At 35.3% G+C, this 27148-nt stretch overlaps 1 protein-coding gene across 19 annotated transcripts in view; it reads right to left on the bottom strand.

Annotated features, from left to right (window-relative positions):
• Positions 1–27148, bottom strand: part of LOC138310935 (tensin-3-like) — a 329375-nt gene that overhangs the window by 159029 nt on the left and 143198 nt on the right. Inside the window, exon 1 of one of the 19 annotated variants that reach the window (XM_069252292.1) lies at positions 12124–12263. The exons of the other annotated variants lie outside the window; for them this stretch is intronic. The gene's annotated coding sequence lies outside the window, so the exon portion shown is untranslated. Of the gene's footprint in view, positions 1–12123; positions 12264–27148 lie in introns of those variants that run through there. 19 annotated transcript variants of the gene reach the window in all.

Genomic DNA, 27148 nt, shown 5'->3' with positions numbered 1-27148 from the left:
TACAGCAACTTTTCTAAGGAAATCCAGGTAAAGTAAACAACTGTTTATTTAATAATAATGTTTATTTACTAATTATTACTGTAAATGACCCTTAAATGACAATCATTTATACAAATAAGACTTAATTATAACTTCATTTTAGCAAAAACCATCCATTAATTTTCGTAAATCTACCAATTTTTACAAATCCATCAGCCTATAACAGGTTCTATTTACCAGTCAATTCTGACACTTTTGATATACTGTTTTCTACCCAATAAGCGCCCATGCATGTTTGAGGCATCCAGTTCACATTTTAATTTTCTAAACACCCTGGGTGCTAATTGGGTCGAATACGATACTTAAAATGGTATCGAGAAGAAGGTTTATTAGGAATGGAAGAGTGGGGGAGGGGCTTGATAAAGGACAAAATAAGTACATAATTTATTAAAAGATTCATACATAAGATTATACGACTTTTCTCTTAATTCACATCTTCAAGAAATAATTGGCCACATAAACACCCTCTTGTCCACATCCCCCCTTTCGTTGTAACATAATAAGATGCGTTTGAACGCACTTTAGGGACCTTGATCTATGACAAGCTCAACTGAATTCCATGATTAGCACTCCTTTTTAAGAATGCAAGTGACAAGGATCAAATACCATGTTTCTGAGTGGTCGACCAAGCGACAAAAGCTTTAGCATAATAATTTTAAAATCAGGTATATATAAGTTACTATCTCATACGACAGGAAGGTATATCTTTACTGAAGGTAAACATCATTGTATACCTTATACAGGTATGAATCTATACATCTCTCTAACCCTTGTATATATCTTATTGTGTTTTGGGGCTATTCTTATCAAAACTTTACTGAATTAATTAGGTTTAATTTAACTTACTTGTTGTGGTGTACTAAAAACTTGCCTAAAGAACCTATCAAATTTTGTATAATGTGATAGTACCATTTATTCATAAAATTGTCAAACCACAAAATTTTATTTCTAAACTAGAAATGTCTGCCAGATATAAACAACCTCCTCTCTATATATATATTAAATAGGGACAGGAGGAAAAGGGAGGGAAGGTAGGGCACAGGAGTGGTTTTGGACATGGGAGGTGGGGGAGATGGACAGGGGCAGCTAGGGCAAGACACAGGTGGATCCACAGAAATGGCAGGGGGTGGAGAAGGGCAAGATGGGCAGGGTTGGGCAAAGGTGGAGGGATTGGGGCAGGGGATGGGGGAGGGGAAGATGGACAGGGTAGGACACAGGTGGAAGGAAAGGAATAGGGGTAGGGGAAGATGGGCATGGACAACATGCAACAAGATCAGACCACAAATACAATACTTATAACACATTAACCATCATAGGATCGGTAGGTACCAGGTATTTAAGGTAATTAAAGGTTAAGGCTACAAGGTTGTTGACTTGAATCCTTTGGGACCCACTGTTTATGATAACACACAAATTGCTCAGCTTATAGTACACATTATCTAGTAAAGGCTTTTTATAGTTTGATAACAAAATGTGGCCTTAATCCAACATAAGCATTCATTTTTTGTAGGGGTATTGTTCTAATTAAAACAATAGGTGATCACCTGATACACCACATAAAACACTACAGTAACAACACACCTGTAGAGTTACCACCTGTATCCGATACTCGTTAGCATTGTTCTTAAACTACAACTTTTAATGACAGCTAAACCACAGGTCATTTTTTGCGTTAATTTTAGATGAGCACAAATATGATCTATTTAAAGTATAGATTTGATGTCTTTATTGACCAATGACACACGTTACTATCGTTTTTAGCGATAACAATCTTTGTGACTTAAATATGTAAAGTTTTAATGAAGATTCTTTTCTGATAAATTGCATCTTACTTTGATTTAGATTATAGCACATTTATTACAGCAAAATGTCACAATAACATTTCATTATTCAGAACGCTTATAGCTGCAACCTTGAATCAAGGTCAAGGTCACTTCCTAATGCTATCTTAGGTCAAGGTTACTTTTGAACTGCACATCTTTGGGTATTTACTCACATTACAAAGATTGCTTAAACTTCAAACTAGGTCAAGGTCACTTTTGACCCATCAATTTGGACCAAGGTTGCTTGAATCCAGGTCAAGAAATTTGTTTCATTCACAATTTTTCTTCCATCTGTGAATGCACTATTGATAAAGAATTTTAGGCAATTTGTGCAATATTGGTATTATCATATCATTACGCAATAACATTAATACCATTATACCAAAATGTCATTGTTTATTTATAATGTTTTAGACGAATACATTTCCAAATTGTCATGATTTTTTTTTTTTCAGGTTCCATGGGCGCTTATAACAGTAAATATGGTGTATGTATTTATGTAGTAGTGTCACGGCCCTCAGTGACATACCTGCGTTTCTAGGATTGACAAACATAGTACTCCCAGAACGCAGTGTTGTGAATGTACCATGTCAAGACTCTAGTCGACCCAGATGATCATCAAAGAGATGTTGTTGACCACTAACAGGAGTCCCGGGAAGATTCTATTCTGGTCGAACCACTAGAGAAACACTTATCGCAATAGTTACACGGTGTATCAAGAGCTTTACTAGACAACGCAAATCTACCGAGAAATTTTCCACGACTTTTTACACACATTTACGAAACATTTCAAATTTGATGGAGGAGTCGTCACAAAAGTAATCAACATCAATGTTTTTCTGCCAGGCAACATAAGACGCTGCAAGAAATTCATAAACTTTACATATGTTCTATAAAAATAAAGATTTTTCAATATGGATATATAAAAAAAACTTCACAACAGAATTTTTGACCAGTCTGTTAATTTAACACAAAGATGTATATTTCTTTTAATTCTCTACATCACAATGTTCCCTCAAGTCAAAGAAATAATGGTTGAATCTCCTTATATGAACCAATTTAGATCAAATAAATCATCCATCCCTCAAAAAACATTTGAAATCTTCTAATTCTATCATGCTGGAACAGTTCATCATCAAATTTTAGGGGTGATTAAGTTCATTGAGAAATTGAGAAACAGACTGGTCTGTGCTGACACAGTTTTACCCTTGCACACAACATAATTTGTATTTCTAACAAGGTATTTGACGTTTGATAAATACATAAATCATATTTTAAACCAACAAGCATATAGGCTTTAATATTCTAATATCCTTGTAATTTGTTTTGAACCATGAAGACAGGGTCAAAACAGGGTTTGATTTGATGACCTTGACATTGTACTGACTAAATTAAACAGATAACTTTGTAATACATTGAGATCTTCTGAGAACAGTTCATTGTTAATAGAATGGTACTGACAAGCACTCAATCGACTCTGATCTCTACATGACATCACAACGAGTCACACTCGTTACGAAATCCGCCAGAACCGGTATCGTGTTTACGTTACAAGACGAAAGGACAGCAATTACTGAGAATCCAACATAACAAAATTTTAGGAGTTTTATTGTCAGAATAAATTAGATGTTACTCGATATTTGGGTAGTAGGACTTTAACCAACACCGCTCAGCTCTCCGATTAAAATGCTATTTTTCATTGTGAAAATTGTAAGAATGGGAAATTCGAAACTCCCAAACAGATAGCTATCTGGTAAAGAACTCATCTTCATTTTATCTCTACGAACTTCTTTGTCTAGTATTGTTATTCCGTTCTTTAGACTCGTTTGATAAACAGTGGGCTGTGAGATTACGCTAGCTTCAGTTGTAACGGACTTGTTTAGATATCGGCCTTGAGTAATACTGATTCACCACTGGCTCTGGTGTCCCTGAAGTTACCAAATTGAAAAGTTTATTTTACTAAATAAATAAACGAAGGCGAGTCACCAAATACACAGTTCATATATTTATTTATCCCTAAAGACACATTTAGACTCTTCTAAATCAAAGGCTAGACAACCCAATTTTGAAAATTTAGGAAAGAATAAGATAATTCAATTGAAAGGAGTTAATACAGCATGGTTCAAATGCATTTCAAATTTTTATTGAAGATGTTCGAGAACTTTTGGTAGCAAAAGCCTAAAGTTTTTCCTTCATTTTCTTTCCCCTTATGTCTATTTTTTCAATATATTTATCATTCCAGAAATATTGAATTGTTCCAACTTATTATTAAGAACTTAAATTCAAACGTATATTATGTGACTGAAGGTTTGACTCAAGTTAGAGATTTTTGCTTCAAGAAATCGCCACCAAATGCGAACATCCGGCTGCATGATCTCAACCCTGAGCCTAAATCTGCGACCCTTGTATCTAAATGCGGAAAACAAGATGACTAAAAGTTACGATATATGTGACATATAGAATAACAAACATGCCATTGACACATTGCTGATGCTGTCACTATATAATAGTTACAGGAGAGTTCCAATTTTACATCGGCTGATTTAAGAAACTGATACCGAAAACCTGCCATTACTTTCTATTATAACCCCAAGGGGTCGGATCGGACAAAAAATGACAAGACATTAAAACGGAATCTCAGAATCAAGTCGAAAAATTTCTCAAATTCTTTACGGATGAATTTCATTGAAAAATAACATTCTTGCATATTTTTCGGTAATATTATGTATCATGACACTGTTTACCAGATTCCATTTCAAAACAAGTTCACGAAGATTAACATTCATGGATTTGAAAAAAACAGAAAATGGAAATTCCCGCCAATATAAAGAATGTAAATGTTTAATTAATTTGCGGAGATAAACTTTCGCGAATTTACTTAAATATTGACCTAGAAGATGAACCTCAACACACACGAACCTTAATAGCAGGAAGTCGGTTCTTTTGAATTTCTCCTTTTGGAGATTTTCTTTTGGAATTACGAAAGTAAATTGCATGTGAGAAAAAGCTGTTTTTTAGTACCGTATTTGACCCAATAAGCGTCTAGGGTGTTTGAAAAATTGAAAGAATGAAAAGGTGCTAATAAGACAAAATTATTGCAAATCTATACAGTTAGGGTAGTTTTGATCAATTGAAATCGAGGCCTCAAAAATGGGGAGGGGTGTTTATTGGGTCGAATATGGTAGTTACATTAGGGCAAATGTGGAATTACAAATGCATATCACTTTCTTGAACACACCCATATACTGACCCACAAATTGATACAGATCTACAAACCTATATTTTCAGTTATAAATATATCAACAATCTATTTCTACATTTCTCATCTATATATAGCCCACTCTTAACAAGACAATAAACAATCTACCTTTTTTGTAATCAACTCTTACCTTTCAGGTAAGAATTTTTTTAAAGTATATGATTAGTAATAATCATCAAGCAAAACGGTATATTACACACAATAACGGTATTGTCTGTGGGGTCGATCTGGAGTAGTACCAGCAACCTGACGTGATTAAGGCATCATACCTGTACTCAAATTACCTGACAGGTAATCACAGGTAAGCTGTCAAACTTATCATTGGCATAGTGTAACGTAAAGCAATACACATCCATGAAGTATTTTTTGTTTTTATGACCTTTTTACTGTCAGGATCATTTAAGGATTATAATAAAGATGTGCCAGGTTTTGAAGATGGAGGAATTAAAACATACAGAGGCACTCTGAGGAAAACCACAGACCTACGCCCAGTACATAGTAAACAATTTCATACAGGCCAAACTTGGAGGGCTCATGGTGAAGTATCAGGTACTTAGACTATTGGCTACAAACTCCAAGTGATGAGGGTGCGAGTGGAAAAATGTTTTTGTACCCGAAGACTTTTAGCTACCATGACCTGGTGTCATGCATAAAAAGTACCCCCGTACCAAAAAGTGTCCGACACTTTTTATGGAGGTACATCTTATGCATGACACCTGATCAAAGTTTGCAATACGAACATAAATGTAGTGTACGTGATCACGGTGAATGGTGTCTGCTTCCCAAAATGCTTGATATTTGTTCTTATATCGCACCTGTGCAGAATCAAAGACGACTGTAACCCCGATTTATATAAATTTTAAGGCACCATGCCGTTAAGCTCATTGTTTATACAGATTACACATTAATCCCAACGTTTCAATAAGCAATCGTACATATTTCCCCAGTAAAGCCAGTCTGGGGTCTATGTACAATAATCTTTATACAGAAGCCTTTTATTCCTGCACAGTGTCCTTGTCGGCTTAGGAACCATCCCTAACTGGACCTTCTAGACACAAAACTCGGTCAGCTTTAATAACTCAAACTTTCAAAAAGTTTTTAACAAAAGTTACAATTCACAAAAGTTATAACAGAATTTTAAAAAGATTTAGACAAAATGTTTAATCCATAAGGAGAGAGGAGATGTAATTCTTTTGAAAGTTTATGATGCAATTAAAATAAATATGAAGTTTGAAATTAAGGATTAAAAGTATAGTAAGTTAACAATTCTCAGACACATATCAGCCAAAGTGGACATATCCACCTAGAAAGTGTTTATATAGGTAATCTGGCCTTCATACTAAATCCTAAACCGGTTTTCCAATCGAGTCACTCAGGCAGAACATTACAGACCAAGCTGGGATCTTCTTACTTTATATTTGTCAATGAAAGTTTATGCATATATTTGCATAACCTTGAAAGGTTGACCTTTCACAGGGTCAGCTATTCTACAGAGTGTAGTTCATAGGATTTTGAAGCTCAAAACAGTCTTAGAAAGTTAGGTCTCTCAAACTGGCAAAAGAGTATTGGGGTTTATTATTTTATTTTCAAAAATAATGGTTATAGATATCAAAACGAAGATCAAATAACATTTGCCTTAAAATGTTGTGATAAGAATTCTGGTTTTTGACATATAAAGCAAATATTTATATGTTTTGACCCTAGCTATTCTAAGCAACCACACAAAAAATAAATCACGACCTTTAACCTCTGAAATCAAAAGAATATCCATGTGACCTTTGACCTTTGACATGAAAAAGTACTAGTAACCTTTAACCTCCGTATAAATGGAATAAAGTTTGAAAGACTTACTGAACCGGTTTGGATGGAGTATTGGGGTAATGCTGTAACTATTTGTGTGCCTTATGACACAAATTAAACTTTGCAGCAATTTCACTTCAACACACATGGTTCAGAGATCAACCATCCCACATGGTTCAGAGATCAACCATCCCACATGGTTAAGGGATCAACCATCCCACATGGCTCAGAGATCAACCATCCCACATGGTTCAGAGATCAACCATCCCACATGGTTCAGAGATCAACCATCCCACATGGTTCAGAGATCAACCATCCCACATGGTTCAGAGGTCAACCATTCCACATGGTTCAGAGATCAACCAACCCAAATGGTTCAGAGATCAACCAACCCAAATGGTTCAGAGATCAACCATCCCACATGGTTCAGAGATCAACCATCCCACATGGTTCAGAGATCAACCAACCCACATGGTTCAGAGATCAACCATCCCTGCACAACCCACTTAGTTCAGAGAGCATCGAACCCCAACCCACTCACTTAAGAGAACATCTAACTCCAACTCGACTGGTTCAGAGAACAAGACCAGAATGTGGCCAGTGTGTGGGTTATATACACCCTATTAGGGGTCTACAAAGGACCTTAGTTGACCCCAACAAAGGAACTTAGATAGCCTCAACAAAGGCCCTGTAAGAGACTTACAATGGTACCTCTATCAGGCCCAACAACACTCCCCCAATTACTCAATGTAGCAATAGTTACCCCGAGTGAGCCTAACAAACAAGTTCATTCATCACCCTTACCTTCCCAGTACAATCACTATAATTACTCTAGTATCTGTCCCCATAGCGCTGTGACCTTCAGTGACCTTGGGGAGGGCTGTCATGGCAAGGATTCACTCAACAGGAATGTCAGCCATCTACCCCTTTATACCCTTAATGGTTCGGACCATCAAAGATGGGATCGAACCATTTTGCAACATTAGGGATGACGGCTATCAAATCAATTTTTTCTCAGTGCAACCTCATTACTCCATCATGTCAAGATATAGTGTTTCAGGTTTTGAAGGACATCAAAACATTATACAATTACAAAAGAAATATAACGACTGTCGATATTTGTGTCAATGCCATATTGGTTTTAAGATGACAGACTTGCTGCCTCTATAAACATTCACATGCAACTCAAGCTAGAACCAATTACAAGGGTCAATATGGGATTCTTATATCTCCAAGACTATACATAGAGAGGTAGGAAAATTAAGACACACTTAAAACTGACCCACATGGGATTCAAACTCCCAACCAACCCAGAGGTAAATCCAGAGCTTGTGGTCGTGGTCATGCGTCGGGATATCGTAACCACTCGCCATCGAGGCCCCCAGACCGATTCACAGACCTTACAATATCATTATTGTAGCAGTTAATGTGATTGGTGTAATACACATCATGATAAATTAAATGTGCACAGGTAATCAAGTTCAGGTGCAAATTCAGGTGTAAACGACAGGTAAGGTGTAATCAGATCCAATGTAAACACAGGTAAGGGGTTACAAGTCCTGGTGCAACACAGCGTGGAAAATTATATCATTGCTATTCAAAATTTGTATTCAGGTGAAATTGTGTGAAACTTGTTCGACGGAATCTCCCACCATTTTGTGTACATCTTTAACATACTGCTGAACAGATTTAACTAGCCCTTATGATGTCTCTGCCATTTTTTGCAGCAGATCTATTAAAGTCAAGCAAATATGACAGAAGTTATTCACGCTCCCTTTTTCATAGATCAAAGATAAACTACAATTATGGGGACAATTTTTTTAAAATTTCAATCAAGATTTAATTACATGATCACTATATAAAAAGTAGAAACAGGACATGATCATATTTGGAAATGAAACACTGATAAGAAACACGGATTAACAAAGATCCGGGAGAAACATGACAGAGAAACCAAACTTAATCAATCATTGACAAACAGATTAAGTCTGGGTACGACTGTAATAACGAGCTATTTAACGAGCTATTTACAGGTAAACTGATCAAAGGTAATTATAACAAAATATGCTAACTTTAAGATGGTTCTTTTCTGGGTACTTTGACATTTCTCTAAACCAGGCCATGCAATCCTAAAATGACCCTGACTGACCAATCTTAAATGACCTTTGTCCATGAACTTGTTTTACCTCTGACCTATTGACCTGAGGCAATTACTTCATTTCTGTCTTTGTTTGCCCTGTTTGAAATATCTGCATGATCTTGAACCTGTATAACTTTTGAGCTCTGACCATGACCTTTCATCTATTTATTGAAACTTTTTCACCTCTCTTTGAATACAGGAGTCTATTTACCTGGTAACGATGAGGGAGTTATTTAAACTTATATCATCGTAATTAATTGGCCAGGTACACTCTCTCTTACCTGACATCTATATTCAGGTAATTTATATACAGGTACGTATACTGATATCATAGCCTTAAGGCTTCACATCTATATTAGACTAATTATATGTAATTCAAACACCTAAATGACCATGATTGATGTCCAATGACAGATCGCTCAAGAGTCTTACTGACTATGACCGCACTGATTATCATTACTACTGACAACATCTGACGGAAACAAAAATCAAATCATGTCAACGATTCGGGAAATTTAAGATAATCTGAAGACGTCTTGCATTTTATAGATAGAAGGCATGCAGTCGTAAATTGGTAGTAATTTTAGATATTATTCAGTATCATTATTCATTATTCAGAGTAACTTCTTGATAATGATTTAGCAATGCCTAAAACACGAACATAAAAGAGATGGTTAATCTTAAATTGTATCTTTTGAGTTTAAATTGCTGACGAAAATATATTTCTTTCCAATAATTATTTGATTTACAGGTCCAAAATTTTGTGAATTCTCTTTTAGAATGAAATTTGTGCCTGTCATTGAATATCACTGCATGATATTATGTAGCAACTAAATCACCACCTATATCATAAGTCTATTAACTTTGATAGTTTTGATAGGGAAAACAAAAGAGAAGAAAGCTGGAAAAATTGTAATTTTTGACATTTAAAAGTTCCATAACTTTGATCGATCCCTATATGCAAAATCAAATAATTTAAATTCACTAAAGCAAACTATAGTTAGAGAAAAAATCCACTAATTAATTATGATTCAAGATTGCCAATATTTGCATTTAGGCACTTCTTCAAGGTTTTTAAAAGACTAATTTGGCAAACAGTTAATAATATCTTCAATCAATTTTGATGGAGATTTATTTAAATCAAGACTATTATAATAAGCATTTAATGATAAGGAAAGAAACAAGATGCTTCACAGCGAATAATTAGGAATGGTAATTACTTAATTGATACAAATAAGTTTATAGAAAACATTTGAGTGTTTCTAGAGATTCAACAATTGAACACACTTAATGCCAAATTGGTATTTTGTTAATCATTTGCAAGTCTGTAGAACTTGATTTTTATTTGTATTTTCAAATAGTAATGCGGAAATTCAAAGTTTCACGTGTATAGAGCATTTTTAAAGTATCTCAAGGGACAGAAGCTTAGTGGTTAAGGTGTCTGACATTCTACTACTAACCCTCCACGTCTGTGGCTGAGTGGTTAAGATGACTGACATTCTACCACTAGCCCTCCACCACTGGGTCATGGTGGCAGCTGAGTGGCTAAGTTAATTGTCTGACATTTTACAAATAACCCTCCACATCTGTAGCTAAGTGGTTAAGGTGTCTAACATTCTTCTACTAACCCTCCACGTCTGTGGCTGAGTGGTTAAGGTGTCTGACATTCTGCCATTTAGCCCTCCATCTCTGGGTCACAGTGGCTGAGTGGTTAAGGTGTCAGACATTCAACTACTAACCCTTCACCTCTGTGGCTTAGTGGTTAAGGTGTCTGATATTCTACTACTAACCCTCCACGTCTGTGGCTGAGTGGTTAAGGTGTCTGACATTCTGCCATTTAGCCCTTCACCTCTGGGTCACAGTGGCTGAGTGGTTAAGGTGTCAAGACATTCAACTACTAACCCTCCACCTCTGTGGTTTGATGGTTAAGGTGTCTGACATACTGCCATTAGCCTTTCACCTCTGGGTCACAGTGGCGGAGTGGTTGATGTGTTTGACATTCTACCACTAACTCTCCATCTCCATGTTACAATGGCTGAGTGGTTAAGGTGTCTGACAATCTACCACTAGCCCTCCATCTCTGAGTTACAGTGGCTGAGTGGTTAAGGTGTCTGACAATCTACCACTAGCCCTCCATCTCTGAGTTACAGTGGCTGAGTGGCTAAGGTCTCTGACAATCTACCACTAGCCCTCCATCTCTGAGTTACAGTGGCTGAGTGGTTAAGGTCTCTGACAATCTACCACTAGCCCTTCACCTCAAGGTCACATTAGACGAGGGGATGCAAGGTGCTAAAAGTAGGTTGGTGGTTTTTGCTAAAATTACTCCTTTTTTTTACCATAAAACTGACACATAAAAACTCAAACTTTGTAAATAAATCAAGTTAAATGTCAAAACCAGAGTACCAGAGAAAAAACACTGACCTACAGTCAGTCCCAGGCAACTGACCCACATAGGTTTCAACTTATACAAACCAAAGGTTGAGGCCATGCATGCATCAGATGTGTCAGAACACCTTCAAATTACTCTAAAGTTATGAAAAGATTGGCTTATTTGAATGGGTGTATGGGTTTTTTGGTGGATAAATATGGTACATCATGGATTTAAATGGATATAATATTTTCAATCAGAAATAGCAATTATCAATTTTTCTGTCCATTATGAGCTATTAAACTGATTTCATAATTATATTGTAAACAAAGATTTAGTTTCAAGTTGGAATGACGTTACAACTATATGTGGGTGGAAACTCCATACATTTGGTAGTGGCCTAACTATACAGCCGGCCTATAGAGTTACACCTGGGGTACGAGCCAGGTAAAAATCTATTTTAGATCGAGCTCAAGCGCCATGCTGTCGTCCAAATGTTATAAACTCTGTCTCGCCATAAGAACACAAATATACATCAATAGTTTACATGCACAAGACGTCCATTTACAGACGTCTTCTCCAATATAGTGTACCTGTACACACTTTCAATCAACAGGTAAACAGCTTACCTGTGCACAATACCTAGCTAAACAATAGGTTCACGGCACAGATATATAGTCTTATAAACACTTACCTGTTGCCGGTCAAGATATATAGTGTCCCTCAGAATTACGACAATAACAACAAATAAACAAACTTTGGTGGAAATTCACACAGGTAAACAATACGTCCACAGGTGCACTTGTAAACTTTTTAGGGGTCAAGAAAATCCAAGACCGCCAGTGAAATGAATGATTACACAAAATATCTCGGGATCTGAAGAGTATTCCGAAAGGTGTATATAACTCCAGTGTTTACGCTGGCCTAGGACGATCCGTGTTTGACTGGGCGGAAAATCTACCTGGCTTACCTGGTAAAATACCAGACTCAACTGATCATACCGGGCTATATGGGGCCTAACGAAGGGGTACAGGTACATCTACCTGGGTTATACTGAAGACTCTACAGGTGAGAGGGAGACCTTATACTTAACATACACCACGCTTTTATAAAGAAATTTCTAAAGTATATTCTATAATTTTTAAACTAGTTTTCAAATTATTCCATGAACATGTCATATTGTTGAATTTAATTTCAATACAACAGTGCAAGAAATAATAAATACATTTATATATATATATATTCACTCAAAACATATTGCAGACCGCTAGGTCAAGCAGTATTTTCAAAGCTAATTTTAGTCCTTTGTTTTTTGTTTTGTTTTGTTTTTCTTTTAATTTTCAATGTAATTTATATTTTAATTATAATTATTTAATATTTTTCATACACTTAGACACAGGGTAAAACTCACAAGTCTCATCAGAAAAAAAGATTGGGGAAAATTACTAATTCCTCATTAATTAATTTCTCTTATTTTTCTCAATTAATGCAATTATATGAAGTCCTTAATTACCAATTTGACATCAATTTTTTTACTATTTCTTTAAAAAGAATTACCGTAATAAATTGCAAAGATATATAATTAATTTTCTCTTTGTTTCTGGTTTTCTGATTGGCCTATTCATTTTTTTATTCCACGATGAAAAAAAATCCGAGAATGGCGCGGAAACCCGACGTTATCGTGACGTCACAATAGAAACATTGATGTTGCATATCGATTTGGAAGAAATTATCCCTTCGAAAAAATCAATGGAATCGTACGTGTAAACGTATTTCGTTTTATAAAGTATCCTGAAAAATTAATTATAAGCATTGAAGTCACTATTTTTTAATTTCATCAGGGTATGAAATAAATTTTGTTTGCAAACTATTGTGAGAATCCGCTACGCGGATTCACACCGTTTGTAAACAAAATTTCTTTAATACCCTGATGAAAATAAAAAATAGTGACTTCAATGCCTAAATGAAAACCTGGATGAGGAAGGACTAGTTCAGCGTGGGGTGGGACAAAATGAAACATAGAGGATGGGAAAGGAAAGGACAGGAAAGGACAGACAGCTAGGACATGACACAGTGGGAAAAGATGAGACCTAGAGGACGAGATAGGATAGGATAGGATAGGGCAGGATAGAAGGTGAAAGGACAGGATTGACAGGACATGGTGGGATGGAACAGGACAGGTTTGGAAGGAATGAGACAAAGAGGACTAGATGGGACATGGGACAGACATATATGGATAGCATTTTGTGTCCATCATCCTTTTATACTTCATGGCAAATCTGGTAAAAAACGAAATGGTAACTTATCTATAAGCTAAAACAAATTAGAAATCTCTCTATATGAAATATAAAGAACAGCTTTGTAATTAAGTTTATTTTGAATGATGTTGTGTATTATATAATGTGTGTCAAAATCATTTAAAAAATCTGAAAGAAAACAATTTCAAAATGCGTTTTGAAATTTTACTTAAATTCCTTTTGTGAATTTTAAACAATCTGGTAAAAAAGACAGTTTCAAAATGCATTTTTTCATCAAAGGTTAAATTTTTTGCTTTAAATCCTTTCATAAATATTAAACAAACTGATGCCTTAATATCTTAACCTTCACAAGCGATTGATCCTAAACACAGCGCTTAATGAGCCGACAAATATGTGAATCTACACAGGTAAAAATATCGGAGAGGTTTCACTTAAAAGAAAATAATCATAATATTTATACCGTAAATCCGTGATTAAAGTATACCAATGTACATACACCTGTCCGATACTATGACATAACCCAAGCTTTAAGGAGATTTTAACTCCATCCAACCCTTACCTGTCTATAACAATACCATTGTTTACCTGTTCAACAGGTAAATAATACAGGTATCAAGTAGGTCCTTCACTTACCTGTCAGGTATTTTCACCTGTCTAAGTTCTAATTACATAAAATGACAGGTGATCACTTTTGCCTCTAAATTCTCACAAATCTGTAATCATTACAGGTCTTTTTTTCACAAATGGAGCAATTCTTGTAAATAATAACACTGATGTGTAAGAGTTACTTCCCTTGTCAAAGAATTTTTTCCCCAGGTAACAATATTTTATTTTACCAGTATTTTCTTTTCACAAGAAACAACATCATATTTTCCCAGCTGTAAACAATATTTTAGTTTACTAATAAACAACATGTTCAACTTCTTAAGCCATTATAGACAAATTGTGGGTCAATTTATGCAAATGTTAATATATTCCTCTTTAAAAATCAAAGAAACTTTCCTTCAACTGAAGTCAGAAACTATTAAAAATATCATCATGCTCTAGCTTCTATTTAAGTAACCCTAATTAACCCAATAAGTGTCCGTCATCCCCATGAGCATCAGCTCTCCTCTTTTTGAAGCATCAATTTTACATAAATTAAATGCAGAGTAAAAATATCAAAACCATGTATTTTTCTTCATTTGATTTCTTTGAAAATTGATTTATGGCTTACTTTTGGCAACAACTTTATGAAAGTCTGCTTCAAATTTAGCTCTAATAAATGCCCCCCTATTCAATTGTGTAAGCACCTGGGCACTTATTGGGTCAAAAATGGTATGTAATATTCAAATCAAATCAGCAACATGGTGAAATAGATTCGGTTGACCTGTTCTCCATTTCATGTCAAAGGATGATAGCGTAAATAAATTTCTTATATCTATTGCACCAAGCATACTTGGAAAAACAATGAAATTAAACGACTTTTAAATTGATTGAATTATTCGAATTATATGCATGTTTGTTTTTGTTTATGGAAAGCATGTTTTGATGTGCATTTTTGTAATAGTACCTTTAACATGCAGATAAAAAGATGAAGATAAGATGATGAGGAAAAAGAAGTAATGTATCAACTATGAAGAAAAGAAGAAAGAAAAAGTGATGTTTGGTTCAAATAATATATCATATTGTCTGTTTATTTATGTTTACAGAAAGAATGCTTTGGTGTTCATTCTTCTAATAGTAACTTTAAGATGCGAAGATAGAAAGATGAAGATAGGATGATGAACAAAGAGGGGATAGAGAGAAGGACAAATAATGTATTACCGTATTCAACTGAATAAGCACCCAGAGCAGTTAAAACATTCAAAACTGAAGCAGCCCATGCTTAATAGGATAAAATTTGGGCTGATATTTCACACAATTACTGCATCAAGTTGGTCATTAATTATTTTACAAGAGAAGTCAAATAAAAAATCTTCGCCGTTTTCCTAGTTTCAGGTTTTTTTTTAAGACAGTGTAAGTGAAATTGAGACCTCAAAAAGGGAATGGGTGCTAACAACGAAGGATGGGTACTTATTGAGTCAAAACTGTATGAAGGAAAGAAGGAAGGAATATAGACAAAGAGAATCATTGTGATGTACGTGATAAGGTCAGCGGTCATTAGACACACTCAAGGATTTAATTGGACAAGCTCAAACATGGGAACCCACCAGAGCTGACCAACTGCTGACCATTGGTGCATGATACGGCTGCACAAGTCCTGCATGTCCACCAATACTAATCAAGTCCAATTGTTTGATTTCCTGATGCACATTTTACAGCCCCCTGGACATCTGACCATCGCCTTGACCGCTGTCCAGCCATGTGTCCACCCTCTAAAATAACACCAAGGTTCCTAAGGACAATTGACCACCCCATAGGGGCAGCTAAGGGTGACCTATGCCGTTTTCTGTAGTTTCACGGTAATGTCACATGGAAATTAAATCCATTGACCGATTGGCTCTAGCATCACCATAAAGTAAATAATGACCATATCAAATGAAAGTGAATCTCATCAGAAAACCATTAACCAATCATGGGAAAGCCGACTGGTTTGTTTTATGTTCTTTTTCATTTTGCTTTCACAAGTGTCAGCGGAGTTACTTCCCTTGGAACAAAGCCTGTGTGATGGTTGCAATAAAAACAGTTAATGAATAATATGTAAATTATACTGAGATGTGCTTCGATTATTTTTATAACTATAATTACATCCTTATAAATTAATCTTTATTTGAAAATAATTCAATGGAAGATAATATGTATTTAAATACTTGATCATTCTACACTAAAGACAGATTCAACTTTTATGTAAAACTTTCTTTTATATTCCATAAGGATGTTGATTGACTTGAAAAAAAAGATATTTATAACAAACAGTCAAAACCTGCTACAAAGGACACCTCTATATAATAGACACCTCTCTATAAAATACCTCCGTATAAAGGACACCTGTCTATAAAGGACAGACACATCAACCTCACTTCTATATAATTAAGCTCTGTATAAAGGACACCTGTCTATAAAGGATATTTTTGCTGTGTCCATTTGGTGTTCTTTATAGACAAGTTGGGAAAGTATACATCTATACATTTTTAATTTGATTATGAGTTTTCTGTTCAACTTCAGAAATTTGCTACATATTTTGATAAGTAATAATTTAATTACATAGTAAAAGCTATCACGATACACCTGAACCAAAACCACAAGAAAGAAATCTACCTAATTACTGTGTTAACGGACATGTAATTAACTCAGGAATGTAATTGGTTTTGACAGGCGATTGTGTTTGGAACTCCGAAAAGAAGTTTTTTAAATGCAGTTAAATTACTCTAAAAAACAGATAGCAATCTTTTCCAAAAAGTGATCAAGAAACACATTGATTCGACTTTGAAAACATAAAGTACATGTTTAGCTAAAAGATATGATCTCCAGTCGCATTTTTTTCTGAAATTCTATCATACTTGTGAAGAGCCGCTACGAAATCATTATCGCAACATGTGAGTCAATTACAATTAGAAAAAAAAACTCATTAGCTGCGTACAATACCCAATGATTGCTATGATTTAGAAATGTGGTTTTTTTTTGACAGAGGTGGGGTCATTGTAATCAGCACTTGTTTGACCTAACGACAGGTACGTTTATTTATACCTGTATCTAGTTTAAATGCGTTTCAGGTGCAATACAAATTTATATGTCAGCGAACATCAACACTTTTTATCTGTAAAAACCATCAAGATGATAGGTCTTTTATACAATTTTTAATAAAAACCTTTTAGTAAAGTGATACTCTAGAAAAAAATATTAACATTCAGTTAAAAACATGTGTTTTTATTGTAGTTAAATAATTACGAAGTGTGCAGCACTGAATATCAATAAATGTGTCTCAAGGACGACTTGTAAATAGGATATATGATTCACAATACAAATGAAAGATAGTCATATATCTTTTATATCATCCTGCAGTAATAATTAATCTTAGTGCATAAGAATGTGAAGTTGTCTCATTATGACGTGACTCAAAAAATATACAATCATATATCTTGGAGGTTTAATTTTTATAAGTTGAACATCCTATTGTCAACCAGGATTGTTTAAGGAGCTACCAGGTTTGTTAATGGAGGAAAACCAGAGTTCCTGGAGAAAAACCACTGACCTACAGGCAGTACCTGAGAACTGCCACACATGGGATTCAAACTCATGACCCAGAGATGGAGGGCTTGTGGTAATATGTCATGACACCTTAATCACTTTGAATATGATCAGCCTCTGTAGTCCCTGGTTCATGAGTTAGCAATCAACAGTTATCATTCACCCCTGAAAATTGATAATGGACTCTTCCAGACTTTGAATTAAGAGAGTTCGAATGTGTCTTCAGGGGTAAATGGGTTAAAGTGATTTTTATTAGGAATGCTTCATATTTTTATACGATTGTTACTAAAAGTGACAGCAAATTTTCTTCAATACTGCACTTTAGCTGTCGATGAAAAATTGGTTTCAAAAGGTTTCATCCCATCAAAGTGAACCATCTATGTCAATCAGTGCCATGATCCTCATCATCATCCAATCAAAATTGCCGATACACATTTTTGGTGTGACACTGACATATTTATCAACCAATTGAATGTCTTTTCACATCTGATAGTGTGCTATCAGAAATACCCTCAAAAATATTATGGAAAATCCTGAACACAACTTTGACCATGATATAAATCTTTACATTAATTTATTTCTCAAACACAATTAACAACAATAAATATCTATAATGGCTCCAAACAAGAAATTTAAAACCAAATTTATAATCTGAGCATTGCTCAGATAGCTCAGGTAGCTCAGTCAGTAGAGCACATAGCTATAGTGTCTGAAGGTCTTGGGTTCAAATCCTGGTCTGACTGCTACATTTTCTTCTCTCCAGTTACATGCCAGTGCAAAATGTTTTCCTCAGATCTAAGAGTAGTTCCAATACTAAAAGAACTAAGAACCAAACTGATACCAAAGAATGTAAATGACAAGATAAAATCCTTTTGTTCCCATATCTGCCTTTAAACTATCACCGTTGATGTTAATTATTCCATTATAACTTCATGACAGGAATGACAGGAGAGGTCAACACAAGGGGGACAACTGTCACTTCCATGTCCTCAGGGGAGATAATCATGATTTCCTAACTCCCAGGGGAGATAATTGCTATTTTCTTTTCCTGGGGTAACACACAAATACTGCTAGGGGATGTTTCATAAACAATCGAGGCTGTCACTTCAGTAATGATGTAGCTCCAGAAGATTTTCGAGATAGAACATCTTTATATAGAAATAATTAAAATGGTTAATTATTCCAACAGAACCGTTGAATGGACCCCTATTATCTTTGAGACCTTGACTGACAAAATAGATCCTTCCAATGCTAAAGAGAGATCCCATTTTAATTTAGAGGTTAATTTCTTTAATGACATTTATTTTCCACACACATTCCAACATTAGGTAGCTCTAGTATAATTCTGGCTAACTAATTCCAACTAAATTTGGCTTAACCATTTTTGTCTCTGCGACTCTGATTCTGAGTTTCAAACTAGGGGGAGATAATCTAGTATTATAATAATGAGAATCTGCAATATCAAAATCATCACTAAAATAATGTTTGACAATGTTTGTTTCTCTGACATGGCTGTTTATAAATTTAAAATTAAGGGGAGATAATCACCTAGTACCAAAATTCTGCCAAGAAAAACATGACAACTTTACTCTGCAAACAAGTACCCCTAGGTTGAAGTCTCTGACCTCTGACATCCTGGCCTATTTGTAACTCTACCCCAACTACATGTTCTTGCTGTTTAAATAGATTATCAAATTTTAGTTTAATAATATTTATACACTGTAGGTCCATAGTATGGAAGCATGTCTTCTGTAATCTAATATAAACACTTAGCTGCCATTTTTCATTTAATCAATTATCTACCTAACTGACTGTCAATGTTAATACCCCTCCCCTACCACAACCCCTACAATGACCACCAACATACCCTTACCATTACCCCCTACCTACGATTACCATATTCTTTTTTGTTACATTTCCAAATGTCCCTACCTAACCCCCCTACACAGTACTAGCATGAAATCTAATCTTTCTCCTTAGCAGTTAACATGAAACCTCTAACATGTAAACAATTTGTCCCTTAAAAACATTTATTTTCATACCTCCAAACACCAACAAACAATTAGCATCAGATTTTCTTTTCACCAACCATTACCCCCCCCCCCCCCCCCTCCACAAATTTCTACCCTGACCTCCAACCAACAACAAATTCTAATATCTAACCATTCTGTTCAACTCCAAACTAAATCCCCCTTTCATCACCTCCCCTCTCCCTCCCTAATATCCCCCCTTTGCTCATCCTTCAATTTCCACAGGATCCTGAAATCCATCCCTGTTAGTTCAACACCCTGGGAGCATGGATTTAATTCCCTGACCAATCAATCTCCATCCAATGACCAGTTGGAGTGGACAGAACTGGACATCTGGGTGACCAGTAATTTGAGCCTGATGCATGTCCAGGCTCTAACATGATGCTCCATTGATATAGTGATGTTCAGACTCATGATTCATGATAAAGAGGTGGTCAGTCATGGTCAGTTAGTGATAAATAGATCAGCTACTGGACTGGGCAGTGGCTAACAAGCCTACCAGGTCTTTTTACCTCAGGATTACCTCCCCCTTATTTGAAAATAAAGTTTTTATTAGATAACCACAAAATTTAATTTTACCTTTTGCTTCATGCTTTTCTCAGTTCCCATTGGAGTTTGTCAAGGGTCTCCATTTTTGATACTGGTTTTTTGGTCAAAATTCTATTTCAATTTTGGTCATTGGTAAACGACCATAACTAAACAAGACCATCCTTTCATCCTAGACCCCAAACCCTGAAAACCTCTAAAAGAATTAACCTATCATTGTTGTGTACAGTTAAAATAGACTTACCAAACACCTCTGTATACCGACCACCTGCTTAAATAAGAACACTACCTTTAGGTTTGAACTTGTCAATTTTATAAACATGATTTGATTTTTGTATAAAGACCACTTGACTAGAGAGACTTTGTCTCTTTTACTGTTTCTCTGGTAATACCATGTCAACAATTCTAAGGTCAAAGGTGAGACAATGTCAAGGGAGACAACTCTTTAAGATAATTCTGAATCCTAATGAAACATTATCATCATTGTTAATATTTTCCTTCATAAAGCTAACAATTTTTTACATAGTGAGCTTTTGTCCAGTTAAAGGGTTACAGAATCGGATGTAAACTGACAATAATAAAAATGGACAGGGGTCAATGTCCAAGCAACTTTCATGTAATTACAAATCAACCTAACTCACCGATGGTCAATATAAGACATCAACACTGACCGGTGGTCAATATAAGGCATATCTTTGATGTAAAGAAACAATCCCTTTAGGTTAATTGGTTTCTATTTACATGTATTAATAATTAAAATCGAACCATCCCAGATCAGGAACTTTTACTGTTCCAGGCGAGGACCATTCACAAGGTGTTGTATATGATAAGTGGATATATACACTGACTGTGGATTTGAATGGAAAGTGTAAGGTCAAAGTTTTCTATACTACAAGGTCAATGTTTTCTGCCTTTCAATGTCGTTTTCCATTGATCAAGATCAGAATTTTCTTATGCAAGAGGGAAAATTTTGATGGACTTGGCGATAATGATTTCTTCTGTTCGTATAAAAAACATCACTGTCGGAGACCCATGGTTAGAGCATACGAGCACTATGCCATGCTGCACTTGGGTCTTCGATAATGATAAAGTATTAATTTTTGTTTTTTAACTAAATTTTTACTGATTTTATTTTAAAATTTTATTGAAATTTGACACACGTGTAAAACAATATAGAGTAAAATAAAGAGAAAATATAAACAGCCAAAAGAATGAATGGTGCTGCCGGTGGGATTCAGAGGGGAGTTAGAGAGGGAGGGGAGTTAGAGAAGCTAAAAATAAAAAGGAAGGGGAAAATTTAAGCGGGAAAGAAAAGGGAAAAAGGATTTAAGGGTTGTCTAGGAGATGAATGATTTATTCAAATACAACCACACCCTGTCTCACCCTCATTTCTCCTGCTGACTTGAGTTAAAAGCATTTAGACTAATTTCCTTTTTATAACGTTCCACTTTGAAGCATATGTAACACTATGGGACCACACCCTCAGTGACACCCAGGATAAGAGTTAGCTGGTACAGGGTTATTTTAACATCAGCTTGTATTACATACTAGTCCTACAGATATATCTCTAGGAGATATAAGGTCTATGTAGTAGCTAGGGGTTACCAAGTTTATTGACGGACAACCAAATGATGTGTCTTTATTTTACTTGGTATGCAATTACACAAAACAATCAGAGAATAGAGCTGAATGAACAATACAGTTAAGTTTACAGTCAAACCTGTCTGTAAAGACCACCCAAGGGTCAAACCTGTCTGTAAAGACCACCCAAGGGTAAACCTGTCTGTAAAGACCACCCAAGGGTCAAACCTGTCTGTAAAGACCACCCAAGGGTCAAACCTGTCTGTAAAGACCACCCAAGGGTCAAACCTGTCTGTAAAGACCACCCAAGGGTCAAACCTGTCTGTAAAGACCACCCAAGGGTCAAACCTGTCTGTAAAGACCACCCAAGGGTCAAACCTGTCTGTAAAGACCACCCAAGGGTCAAACCTGTCTGTAAAGACCACCCAAGGGTCAAACCTGTCTGTAAAGACCACCCAAGGGTCAAACCTGTCTATAAAGACTACCCAAGGGTCAAACCTGTCTGTAAAGACCACCCAAGGGTCAAACCTGTCTATAAAGACCACCCAAGGGTCAAACCTGTCTGTAAAGACCACCCAAGGGTAAACCTGTCTGTAAAGACCACCCAAGGGTCAAAACCTGTCTGTAAAGACCACCCAAGGGTCAAACCTGTCTGTAAAGACCACCCAAGGGTAAACCTGTCTGTAAAGACTACCCAAGGGTCAAACCTGTCTGTAAAGACCACCCAAGGGTCAAACCTGTCTGTAAAGACCACCCAAGGGTAAACCTGTCTGTAAAGACCACCCAAGGGTCAAAACCTGTCTATAAAGACCACCCAAGGGTCAAACCTGTCTATAAAGACCACCAAAGGGTCAAACCTGTCTATAAAGACTACCCAAGGTCAAACCTGTCTAAAGACCTGGTCAAACCTGTCTGTAAAGACCACCCAAAGGTCAAAACCTGTCTCTAAAGACTACCCAATGGTCAAACCTGTTTATAAAGACCACCCAAGGATCAAACCTGTCTAGAAAGACTACCCAAGCATCAAACCTGTCTATAAAGACCACCCATTGGACAGGGGAAAGTAATCTTTAAAGCTGGTGTGTCAGTCTTTATATATATACATGGCCAATTTGGACCCTGAGAGTGGTCTTAACAAAAAGGTGGTCTTTATACAGAGGTGGTCACTATGGCAGGTTTCACAATATATTAAATTATATCAGTTTATATAAGACAGGAATTTGGTATTGGTTATTTATATCCTCAGTACTGCAGAACTTATTCACCCTGTAATGTCATAATGAGATGTTCCATCATTAGAATCAGAAGAGTCCAAGTGTATAATCAGGGGTAGATGAATAGATTGACCTTCACCTTTTGTATAAATGTATGGACTTTGCCATATAAACCACATGCGTGACTTATCACACTTTTCTGGAAATTAGAAATCATTTACCTCCAAACAACATAAAACTTTATCACCCTGATAATAGCAAATGTTACTGGGAAATAACAGAACCTTGAATAACTCCCAGGTGTTATAGAAAATAACAGAACCTTGAATAACTCCCAGGTGTTATAGAAAATAACAGAACCTTGAATAACTCCTGGTGTTACAGAAAATAACAGAACCTTGAATAACTCTGAACCTTGAATAACTCCCAGGTGTTACAGAAAATAACAGAACCTTGAATAACTCCTGGTGTTACAGAAAATAACAGAACCTTGAATAACTCTGAACCTTGAATAACTCCCAGGTGTTACAGAAAATAACAGAACCTTGAATAACTCTCAACCTTGAATAACTCCTGGTGTTACAGAAAACAACAGAACCTTGAATAACTCTGAACCTTGAATAACTCCCAGGTGTTACAGAAAATAACAGAACCTTGAATAACTCCTGGTGTTACAGAAAAAAAACAGAACCTTGAATAACTCTGAACCTTGAATAACTCCCAGGTGTTACAGAAAATAACAGAACCTTGAATAACTCTGAACCTTGAATAACTCCCAGGTGTTACAGAAAATAACAGAACCTTGAATAACTCTTAACCTTGAATAACTCCTGGTGTTACAGAAAACAACAGAACCTTGAATAACTCTGAACCTTGAATAACTCCCAGGTGTTACAGAATATAACAGAACCTTGAATAACTCCCAGGTGTTACAGAAAATAACAGAACCTTGAATAACTCTTAACCTTGAATAACTCCCAGGTGTTACAGAAAATAACAGAACCTTGAATAACTCCCAGGTGTTATAGAAAATAACAGAACCTTGAATAACTCCTGGTGTTACAGAAAATAACAGAACCTTAAATAACTCTTAACCTTGAATAACTCCCAGGTGTTACAGAAAATAACAGAACTTAACCTTGAATAACTCCCAGGTGTTACAGAAAATAACAGAACCTTGAATAACTCTTAACCTTGAATAACTCCCCATACAATTCTTTATTACTGTGAGAACTCCATAAATTTTTCGACAAGCCTGACACTTATTAGGGAACAATCAGGCAATACATCATATAAAAATACCATTGGCACATGCCAGCAGAGGTCCCTAGCATGTTTTGGAGTCAGTTAGGGCAGAGATAGATCCCTAGGGAGCCCTTAAAATCCCTGGAGGTCCTTAGCTTTATGTGCCCAGTGAAAGGATGGATTTTCCTAACAGTACTATGTTGTGCCAGGCTGATGGATGGACTCTCACATGCTATATAACATGTAGGCTACATGGATGAAATATTAATTATTTGGCGCTCATCCTGAGTCTTCTGAAAGATAGTATTTCTTTTTCTCCATCCTATATCAGATATTTCGATAATTTAAAATTTACATTTAAAGTATTTTCCCTTATGATGGTCTTACAAAAAAGGGAAAGGAGGTGGGTAGAGTCAAGATAATTATATCAGAAAATAAATTTAAAAAGAAAAGATAATGATAATAAAATACCTTTGTTAAAATCTATGAATCCTGTTGCTAAATATTCAATTTCTTTTTCATACATAAAAAAGAAGTTTAATAATTGAGTAATTTTCTTAAATCTATCAAAATTCTGTGAAAAAAAACAAGCTCAAACAGAAAGTAATGAACATATGATTTTTCATAAATATGTGACAAAATTAATAACCTCAACTTGCTATTTTTCTATATTTTCAAATAAAATCATAAAAAAACTAGGTTAATTAAATATCATGAAACGTGACATTTTCTTTTCTTTCATTAAGATAACAATACTTATGCATATGACATCTGAATTCTCCCCTGTCCCTCTTTTCATATAAAAATGGCCTCCAGCAAAGTAAAGATATAATCAAATTTAGAAACTTAATTTTTCCGACAGAAACAATATTGTGACATAACACCCTGCGGTTGTGCTATATGATTGTTGTCATGGTAACCAAAGGGCCATAAAATGTTTGTTGGAGCAGCTTTTCTTTTGTCCTTTTACAATACGGCTGGCAGATAAAACCGAAACATGTGTCCTTACTATTCCCCAGACTTCAATAGGTAGAGAGTACAAACTCATCTCCGCGCCAATTTTAGTGATGTAAAATGGGCCGAAGTCTATATTGGATTTTCTTTATCATTACGCCATATTTTTTCTAAATTGACTTGCGGGTTATTAATTGATCATTACAGTTGATTAACTCACTTTCGGAGTGGAAGAAATTAGTTACAAACAATATGTTTTTTCATCAGATAATTTCAATATAACAAATTAAATGTGAAAATGTTGCCAGAATTTTTTTTTTTCTCATCAACTTTTTCACTCTGTTACAACTGCTGCAGATATTGAATGATAGCATCACATCATCAAAATTTAAATTAAGAAATTAATTTTGATTTCATCAATTAATGGATAAATAATCATTATAATGTCTGATACATTTGAAATGAAGAAAGATGGTTTCTGATGAAAATTTGATTTGAAATTGCAATAAGATTTACTTTTCATCCCCTAAATTGTACCGAAAATAACTATTCAATTTCATTTTAATTATGGATGCTCTTATCTAAGATCAACTCCAATGAAGGCTGCTTCTCTGTAAAATTGTGTTTCTAAGTACTTATTCCTATAGCTTGTAACCCCTGGGTTGAGGGGGATGAGTCTCAGTGATTAAGGTGCCCAACATTTTCTGAGTCTCCCATGAAAAATCCTGGAAATAACTCATTCACCCCTGAAGACACATTTGGACTCATCTGCTTCAAAGGTTGGAACAGTTCATTATGAATTTTCAGGGGGGAATAAGTTAAAAGTGACAATTTAACATAGTTGTGACCTTCCGGTTAATTTATTTAAATTGACTATACAATACTATATAATATATATTTGCCTTAATAAGCAAATACTTAATTTGACTTAATTAACATCCAATGAACAGCTACGGTAATTAAGGACATGTTTTGGGAGGCTGCAGTATTCATGTTGTGTCTCCTTATAATGGCCAATTCTGTATTTGCATATTACAGAGTTATCTACCCTCACGGGTAGGTATTGATTGTAATGTCATGTGCATGCGAGCGTAAAGTCATAATTTTTGTAGAAAACAATATTATTTGCGCTCACAAAATAATGACCTAACAATCAATACCTACCTGCAAGGGAACTAACTCTGTAATATGCAAACATGGAATTTCAAGACAAGTCATTTTTACCAGATATTTATATATGGTAGTTTAATTGTTCAATCTTTTGTTTTGAGGAGTGGATTTTCCTTTGTATAGGTTTAAAAAGAACAATGTACCCTTACATTTTCGACACTTAGCACTGAAGAGAAATATAAGCGTTAAATACAAATACAATCTCTCTCAGGAAATATCCACTTCTTCTCAAATAGCCTTTACACTTCACGCTAGATCTAAATATAGCATGATTCATCAAATATATAAAGCAGACCATTGGCCGATAAAAATTAACGCATATGACGCAGTTCAGGACATAATATGTGTCGATAATCTTTTTTTAAATCTGCAACACCCCTCTTGAGATGAAAATTCACAAAATACATTTTATGAGTCATTGGGAATTTTGTAACTTTCACATGACAGGACACTTTCATACCTATTTATATCATATTAATTAGTGATTCATTAATTTAACTATCATACAGGAATAAACGAAGCACATGTTATAATTAACTTACAGTGTCGTT

Source organism: Argopecten irradians, chromosome 16, assembly GCF_041381155.1.
Source record: "Argopecten irradians isolate NY chromosome 16, Ai_NY, whole genome shotgun sequence".
Lineage (NCBI taxonomy): Eukaryota > Metazoa > Mollusca > Bivalvia > Pectinida > Pectinidae > Argopecten > Argopecten irradians.
This window is presented reverse-complemented; position numbering and strand designations above follow the sequence as displayed.